Here is a 9,861-nt window from a genome sequence, read left to right on the forward strand (position 1 = left end):
ATGGGATGTGGGCATCATTGACTGGGCCAGCATTTGTTGCCCATCCCCAATTGCCCTTGAAATCATAGAGATGAATAGCCTTCTTGAACTCCTGTCATCTGTATGGTCTGCTGTTAAGAAGAGTGTTAAGCTTTTGACCCAATTCTAATGTGGTCAACATCTTCGTGAATTTATGTGTACCTGGTAAATTATGCATGCTGGTAAATTATGCGTGCTACTGATAACTTGCTCAACATGAAATATATACATCCATTTGGTCTGTGGATGATATTTAATTCTACTTTGGTTTCCACCAGTTGACAAAATTTGGCTTTTTCTCAGTAGTTTAACTTGTATTCATAGCAAGTAGCAATAAGGAGAATAAGGAAGAGTTAGTGGATCTATAAGAATTACTGTTTTAATTGTGATATTAGCCAACATGAATTAAATGATACAGACAGATTTACTTTGTTTGTGTGAAAGCATTAAAATTATAATGCAGAAATTCTTATCTCAGACACATTGTGTCTATAGAGAGCATCATTTGTTAATGTTCTAAGATTGTCTAAAGATTTTTTTCTTGTACTGGAAAGTTTCTTTGAAACCAGAAAATGTTTTTTAAATCTTTTTTAGAGGGTGAGAGAATTTTATTTGTATGTATATGTGTATAATATTTATATGCATATACAACTTTCTAATTGTGCTGATTTTCTTAATCACAGAAACATCCTCATTGTATTTCTGGAAAAAATATAATGTTTTTTAAAAGATTATCTTGAAACTTAATTTGTACCAATTATGTATTTTTTAAAGTTGTATTAGTTTTTGAAAACAATCCACACTTTAAAACAGCTTGCTTTCCAGCAAAATTAAAGTTCATTTTGTTTTACAAATTCTATGCTCGTGTATTAAAATACATTATTAAAAATCTTTTAATTTGGATACCAAACTGGACCTCCTGCTCATCCACTGTCCTAGAAGCAGAACTAGGCCATTCATTGAGATCATTGCTTTGTAAGGAGATCTCAGTTATCTGTAAGAACAATAGGGTGGTAATGGTAGGGTATTTTAACTTTCCAAACATAGACTGGGACTGCCATAGTGTTAAGGGTTTAAATGGAAAGGAATTTGTTAAGTGTGTCCAGAAAAAAATTCTGATTCGGTGTGTTGGTGTACCTACTAGAGAAAGTGCAAATCTTGACCTAGTCTTGGGAAATAAGGCACGACAAGTGACTGAGGTGTCAGTGGAGGGAGCATTTCAGGGCCAGAGCCCATTATTGTATTGGTTTTAAAATAATGATGGAAAAGGTTAGACAGGATCTAAAAGTTAAAGTTCTAAATTGGAGGAAGGCCAATTTTAGATGGTATTAGGCAAGAACTTTCAAAAGCTGATTGGGCATGGATGTTTGCAGGTAAAAGGATGGCTGGAAAATGGGAAGCCTTCAAAAATGAGACACAAGAGTCGAGAGACAGTATGTTCCAATTCCGGTGAAAGGTAAGGCTCGTAGTTGTAGGGAATGATAGATGACGAGAGAAATTGAGGTTTTGGTCAAGAAAAAGAAGGAAGCATATATAGACAGCAGAAATCAAGTGAATCCTTAGAAGAGCATAAAGGCAGTAGAATATTCTTAAGAGGGAAATCAGGGAAGTAGAAAGGGGATGTGAGATAATTTTAGCAAATAGGGTTAAGGAGAAACCAAAGGGATTTTATAAATACATTAAGTACAAAAAGGTAACCAGGGAGATAATAGAAGCTCTCAAAGATCAGCAATGCAGCCTATGTGTACAACTGCAGGAGATTGGGGAGATATGAAACAAGCATTTTGTATTAGTGTTTAATGTGGAAAAGGACATGGGGAAATAGAATGGCGACGTCTTGAAAAATGTCCATATTACAGAGGAAGAGGTTCTGGCTGTCTTAAAATGCATAAGGATGGATAAATGCCCAGGATCTGATCAGGTGTACCCTATAACTCTGTGGGAAGCTGGGGATGTGAGTTCTGGACCCTTTGCTGAGATATTTGGATCATCAATAGTCACAGGTGAGATGCCAGAAGACTAGAGGTTGTCTAAAGTGGTGCCACTATTTTGAAAGGTGGTAAGGAAAAGCCAGGGAACTATAAACCGGTTAGCTTGATATCGGTGGTGGGAAAGTTTTTGGAGGGAATCCTGTGGGACAGAATTTACATGTATTTGGGCAGGCAAGGACTGATTGGGGATAGTCAGCATGGTTTTGTGCGTGGGAAAGCACATCTCATGAACTTGGTTGAGTGTTTTGAAGAAATAACGAAGAGGATTGACAAGGGCAGAGCAGCGGACGTGAACTATATGGACTTCAGTAAGGCATTTGACAAGGTTTCACATGGTAGACTGTTTAGCAAAGTTCGATCTCATGGAATATAGAGAGAACTAGCCATTTGGATACAGAACTGACAAGAAGATAGAAGACGGCAGGTGGTGGTGGAGACATGTCACCAGTGGTGTCCCACAAGGATTGGTTCTGGGTCCAATGATTTTCATCATATATGTAAATGATTTGGATGTGAGCATAGGTGGTATAGTTAGTAAGTTTGCAGATGACACCAAACTTGGAGGTATAGTGGACAGCGAAGGTTACCTCAGATTACAACGGGATCTTGATCAGATGGGCCATTGCGCCGAGGAGTGGCAGATGGAGTTTAATTTAGATAAATGCGAAGTGCTGAAGTTTGGAAAGGAAAATCAGGGCAGGACCTATACATTTAATGGTACGATCCTGGGGACTGTTGCTGAACAAAGAGAGCTTGGAGTGCAAGTTCATAGTTCCTTGAAAGTAGGGTCTCTGGATAGTGAAGAAGACGATTAGTATGCTTTGGTCAGAGCAATGAGTATACGAGTTGGGAGGTCATATTCCTGCTGTACAAGACATTGGTTAGGCCACTTTTGGAATATTGTTTGCAATTCTGGTCTCCCCGTGTAGGAAGAATGTTGTGAAACTTGAAAGGGTTCAGAAAAGATTTACAAGAATGTTGCCAGGCTTGGAGGGTTTGAACTATCGGGAGAGGCTGAATAAGAGGGCTGATTTCCCTGGAGGATGAGGCGTGAAGGCTCAGTTAGGGGGCTTGAGAGTTATAAGTTAGTCAGAAAAGTTCTAAAGAGAGGGCTAAGAAGAGCCAGGAGGAGACATGAGAAGTTATTGGTGGTTAGGATCAAAGAAAACCTAAAGTCTTCTCTAGGTATATTAGGAATAAAAGAATGACTAGAGTAAGGTTAGGGCCAATCAAAGACAGTAGTGGAAAGTTATGTGTGGAATCTGAGGACATGGGGAAGTGCTTAATGAATACTTTTCGTCAGTATTCACATCGGAAAAGAGCAACGTTAGTGAGAATACGGAGATACAGGCTATAGGATTAGATGGGATTGAGGTTGACTAAGAGGAGGTTTTAGAATTTTGGAAAGTCTGAAAATAGATAAAACCCTGGGCCAGATGGGATTTATCCTTGGATCCTCTGGGAAGCCAAGGAGGGGATTGCAGAGCCTTTGGCTTTGAACTTTATATTATCATTCTCAACAGGAATAGTGCCAAAAGACTGGAAGATAGCAAATGTTGTTCCCTTGTTTAAAAAGGGGAGTCGGGACAATCTTGGTAATTATAGGCCAGTGAGTCTTAGATTAGATTAGATTACAGTGTGGAAACAGGCCTTTCGGCCCAACGAGTCCAGTCTGACCCGCTGAAGCGCAAATCACCCATACCCATTTCCCTACATTTATCCTTTCGCTACAGACAATTTAGCCTTGCCAATTCACCTAACCTGCACATTTTTGGATTGTGGGAGGAAACTGGAGCACCTGGAGGAAACCCACGCAGACACAGGGAGAATGTGCAAACTCCACAGAGGCGGGGATTGAACCCGGGTCTCTGTCACTATGAGGAAGCAGTGCTAACCACTGTGCCACCGTGCTGCCAGTCTTACTTCGGCTGTGGGTAAGATGTTGGAAAAGATTATAAGAGATAGGATTTATAATCATCTGGAAAGGAATAATTTGATTAGGGACAGTCAACATGGTTTTGTAAAGGGTAGGTTGTGCCTCACTAACCTTATTGAGTTCTTCTAAAAGGTGACAACAGGTGGATGAGGGTAAGGTGGTTGATGTGGTGTATATGGACTTCAGTAAGGCGTTTGATAAGGTTTTACAAGGTAGGCTATTGCACAAAATACGGAGTTTCGGGATTGAAGATGATTTTGTGGTCTGGATCAGAAATTGCCGAGCTGAGAGAAGACAGAGGTTGGTGGTTAATGGGAAATGTTCATCCTGGAGCTCAGTTACCAGTGATATGCCACAAGGATCGATTTTGGGTCCATTGCTATTTGTCATTTTTATAAATGATCTGGAGGTGCGCATAGAAGGATGGGTTAATAAATTTGCAGATGATACTAAGGTAGGCAGGGTTGTGGATAGTGCCGAAGGATGTTGTGGGTAACAGAGAGACATAGATAAGATGCAGAGCTGGGCTGAGAAGTGGCAAATGGAGCTTAATGAGGAAAAGTGTGAGGTTTTTCACTTCAGGAAGAAGGAACAGAGTTCTGGGCTAATGGTAAAATTCTAAGCAGTGTAGATAAGAGAGATCTTAGTATCCAGGTGCATAAATCCCTGAAAGTTGCCAGGGATTGATAGGGTTGTTCAGAAAGCATGTGGTGTATTGGCATTTATTGGGAGGGGTGTTGTGTTTGGAAGCCACAAGGTCATGCTTCAGCTGTACAAGACACTGGTAAGGTTGCACCTGGAGTATTGCGTGCAGTTCTGGTCACCGCATTATAGGAAGGATGTGGAAGCTTTGGAAAGGGTTCAGAGGAGATTTACTAGGATGTTGCCTGGTAGGGAAGGGGAAGGTATTACGAGGAAAGGCTGAGGGAACCAAAGGTATTTTTGTTGGAGAAAAGAATGTTGAGAGGTGACTTAATTGAGACGGCTCGAAGCATACTCCTGCACTTATTGTATTTGTATGAGGCAGTTAGATCGGGTGGGCAGTGAGAACCTTTTTCCTGATGGTGAAGGTTAACACGAGGGGACATAGCTTGAAATTTGATGGGTGACAGATTTAGGACAGATATCAGGGATAGTTTCTTTACTCAGAGAGTAGTAGGGTCATGGAACGGCCTGTCTGCAACAGTAGTAGAGTCGCTGATGTTAAGGGCATTTAAATGGGCATTGGACATACATATGGATAATAATGGAATGGTGTAGGATTAATTTCACAAGTCAGTGCAATATCGAGGACCAAAGGGCCTATGCTCTATGAAACTCACACAGACACGGGGAGAACATATAAACTCCATACAAACAGTTGCTCGAGGCTAGAATTGAACCCAGATCTCTGGTGTGGCTACTTAACATGCTTACTAACTTTTTTTCGGTTATGCCAACTGGTCTTTTTTTTTTGCTTTTGTTAAAAGTTTACTTTCCCAAGTGATTTGCAAAGTAAATGTGACACAACAGGCAAAGCTAGGTGGTATGTATTGGATACAGCAGAGGAACGAAGGAAACATGTCAGTTGGAAGTTACAGACCTAAGGAGAGGCCAGTCCAAGATATGAATGAAGTATGGGCTATAAGCCCAGGAGAAGAAAAGCATACATGGATGGGGAAGAGTTGGTATGAGTTAAAGCCATGTTTTTGAGAGAAGGATGCAGGCCCAAATTTTTAAAATTAGTAAATACAATAAGAAAGATATCAGCATGTTCAGTTCATGGGGAAAGGTTAAATGAGATTTACTTTTGAATTTTAAAAAATTGGCTTTTTGCAGTGTCACCTCAAATACATGGGAAACAATGTGAAAGATTGTCATTTGCGATATGAAGACTAAGACCGCAAAAGTTAGCTTATGAGGAAATGTAATAATGTACCACATGTATATGATACATACAAGAAATAAAATCCAGTACTGTAAAGTTTAATACATATGGGTTTACAAAATCAGTACAAAAAAGACCATTCACCCCTCGCACCTGCTTCCCAATGCAATAAGATTATGTACCCCCATAACCTTTGATTCTATTACTCTTGATTTTATCAAAAGAACGTTCCATGATCAATGCACCTTAGAATGATGGATTGAAGAAGCTGTATGTAACAGACATAGTTTGAAAATTAGTGGAAATAAACTGGAGATATTTAAATTTTTTTTTACATTAGCAACTAAATTGGAAAATTAAATTTGCATTACTCCAAAGCACATCCATCACTGTTTACTGACAATGAGAGGTTGCTAATGAACTTTGCAGTAAAGCTAAGCAGACTGAATTATTTAAGAAGTTGATATATTAGTTACTACTGAATCAAAAATCACCAGCACCTTCCACTTTCGTGCAGTTCTGATGGAGTGCTGTGTGTGAGATTTGGGGGTGGGGTGGGGGAGGGGAGCATGAGTGACTGACTGTGTATGTGTATGTGGGCATATACTCTGGCACACGTGCATACACTCTATCAAGCATGTACGTGCACAAATACACTCGGTCACTCATATATACACACACACACACACACACACACACACACACACAGACTCTCACTTCCCCCTCCACACACACACACACCCACGCATGTGCACACACAAACACATGTAGGTCTATGGGTGAATTTGCACGTGCAGATTTGTATTTGCAGAAACATTCTATTTTGTTCAAAATGTTCGCAATCTGTCAGCAGCCAGCAAATGTGGCATTTTATAAATTCCTACTTTGGAAATAAAACCAGTCTGACTCCAGCTTGGGATACAGACAGACTCTAACCTCACACCTTTATGCATTGTCTGAACTGAGATGTCATCTTTTTTAATCCACTGATAAAACATTTTTATCTTGGGGCTGTAAGATTAGATTAGATTAGATTACTTACAGTGTGGAAACAGGCCCTTCGGCCCAACAAGTCCACACCGACCCGCCGAAGCGCAACCCACCCATTCCCCTACATTTACCCCTTTACCTAACACTACGGGCAATTTAGCATGGCCAATTCACCTGACCTGCATATCTTTGGACTGTGGGAGGAAACCGGAGCACCCGGAGGAAACCCACGCAGACACGGGGAGTCTGTCGCCTGAGTCGGGAATTGAACCCGGGTCTCTGGCGCTGTGAGGCAGCAGTGCTAACCACCGTGCCGCCCACCAACTTGAAAGAAATTCTGGGATTTACATATCAATTAAAACCTGCATGCCCATTTTAAGTAATTAAAGAGTTAACAGCGATGTTTAATACATCGCATCAGTTGTGTGACATTTTGATCTTTTACATATAATTGTTTGCCCTGGGCATTGTGCCAGACTAGATACCTGACGAAGGAGCAGCACTCTGAAGGGCAACCTCGATTATCCAAATGACACGGGCAGTGAGTATTTTGTTCAGATAATCGAATATATGGATAACTGATCAGAATCGGGTAAATATCTTAAATTATGATTTGGAGATGCCATTGTTGGACTGGGGTGTACAAAGTTAAAAATCATGTAACACCAGGTTATATCGTAAGACACAGAATTCTGTGTCTTATGCTCTTACACTCCACAACCAACTGATGAAGGAGCAGAACTGCGAAAGCTAGTGCTTCCAAATAAACTTGTTGGACTATAACCTGGTGTTGTGTGATTTTTAACTTAAATCAAGTTAACATGAGCAAGAGGTTGAATTAATTTAATATTTAACCACTTGCACCAGACAGAGACGACTCAACCAGTGGGAAAACCTCCTTCGGATGTACACCGAGCTGCCACCTACAGCCTTTTCAATCGGATTCTGAGGTCACCTCCTTTCCTCTCCTTTGCTTCTCCTTCGGGTCTCTCCCCTTAGCCATCACCAGCCCTGCACTTCGTCAACTGCTGCCGGCTGGAAACTGTGGCTTGCAGAAATAGTCCCAGGACCGAGACACAAAGTGGGTGCAACACCATCTACCTCCAGGTCCTCGCACAACAGTTCCACCCCCCTTCTGGAAACCCGTTGCAGGAGCTAGATATGACAGCCAGAGTGGGAGCGAAGTTGCTGAGTTCACTGGTAGGCAGTCTGTCTTGAAAAGAGAGTTTCTGCAGGTAGTGACGGAATCCAGTTTCCGATCTCAAACTTCGGGACCTGAAGATCTTGTCTGGATAAACCAAAATTCGGATAATTGATGTTCGGATAACCAAGGTTGTTCTATAAACCTAGGCTGGTGTGATTTTTAACTTTGTACACCCTAGTCCAACACCTGCATCTCCACATCATAAACAAAGGTGCCTGTGCTGTATATGTTTCTGGTGGAGAGACTTGATCACAAAAAGATAAACTTAGTATATCGCAGCACAAGCTTTAGCTATTATAAATATCCAGACTCAACTCCAGGAACATTTTCTCATTCTTTCCTGCTAAGAGTTATTCGCCTTCCCTACGGTTAAAAATCACACAACACCAGGTTATAGTCCAACAGGTTTAATTGGAAGCACACTAGCTTTCGGATATCCCAGTATGTTCGAGGAGGCAATTACTCTAAGTTTAGTTCCACAGGCAACGGCAACCCTCCGGTATCTGCAGCATGTGAACTGTAATACTGTGTTGCAGGTCACGAAGAACATGGTGTAGTTTTTCAACTCTTGAGAAATACTGAACAACGAAGGGTAACCTGCAACACATTATCAATGAGGATGAGCACCTCACCAAAACCTTCCCCACACCTCCACTACTTGCCTTTAAACAACCGCCAAACCTCAAACAGATCATTGTTCGTAGCAAGCTGCCCGGCTCTCAGGACAACTCCATACAACCCTGTCACGGTAGGCGCTGCAAGACGTGTCAGAGTGTGGACATAGATACCACCATTACGCATGGGGACACCTCCCACCTTGTACATGGTAGGTACTCATGTGACTTCAGTGGAACACTTGGGGAACACTTCAGTGGTCCAGGACATTCGACCTCGGACCTTCGGGTGACCATCTTCCAAAGCGGACTTCAGGACAGGCAGCAGCAAAAAGTGGCCGAGCAGAGGCTGATAGCTAAGTTTGGTACCCATAGGGAGAGTCTCAACTGGGACCTTGGGTTCATGTCACATTACAGGTGACCACCATTGCACTATACACACACACATAAACAGGCACTCCTATACACACAGACACCCACACTCCCACACTCAGACATGCACCCTTCACAGGCTTAAGACACTCTACATTCACTACACACACACACATACACTTTCTCACACTCACAACCCCCAACCCAGACAGACAGACACACACACAGACAGACAAAGACCCACATGCACACATATATTTTGTGTGGTGAATTTGTACTTTCAGGGTTACATTGTACTTTGCTCAAAAACTGCATGCATTCATATAGAACTCAGCTCAAAAACTGCATGAATTTATGTAAAACTCCGTTATCTCACTTTTTAGGTTAGAATCAATCTAAACATCAGGTCATAGACAGAGAACACAGGGGGCTAACACCTTCAACATATTGTCTAGCTATCACCATTGTTAACAGCTAACCTGAGAATGCAACTTTTAAAAAAAAGGTTTTGTGATTTACACATGAAAGAAGTGAAACTATCATTGTATTCTAACAGATGAAAGGCTTAACAGACAATCAATTTTTCAATGTATAATTTCAGTTACATCACACTGTAAATTTTTGCTATAAATTCTGTGTTAGGATTGAGCTGTACACTACCACCTGATGAAAGAGCGACGCTCCGAAAGCTCGTGTGCTTCCAATTAAACCTGTTGGACTATAACCTGATGTTGTGTGATTTTTAACTTTGTACACCCCAGTCCAGTACTGGAATCTCCAACTCATCCCTACAGTTAGGGGGCGATCTCCTAACAGTTTGAGGTAACAGTCTGACGTGACCGTGCACAGAATGATGGGATACTGGAGGA

Source organism: Hemiscyllium ocellatum, chromosome 18 (assembly GCF_020745735.1).
Source record: "Hemiscyllium ocellatum isolate sHemOce1 chromosome 18, sHemOce1.pat.X.cur, whole genome shotgun sequence".
Classification (NCBI taxonomy): domain Eukaryota; kingdom Metazoa; phylum Chordata; class Chondrichthyes; order Orectolobiformes; family Hemiscylliidae; genus Hemiscyllium; species Hemiscyllium ocellatum.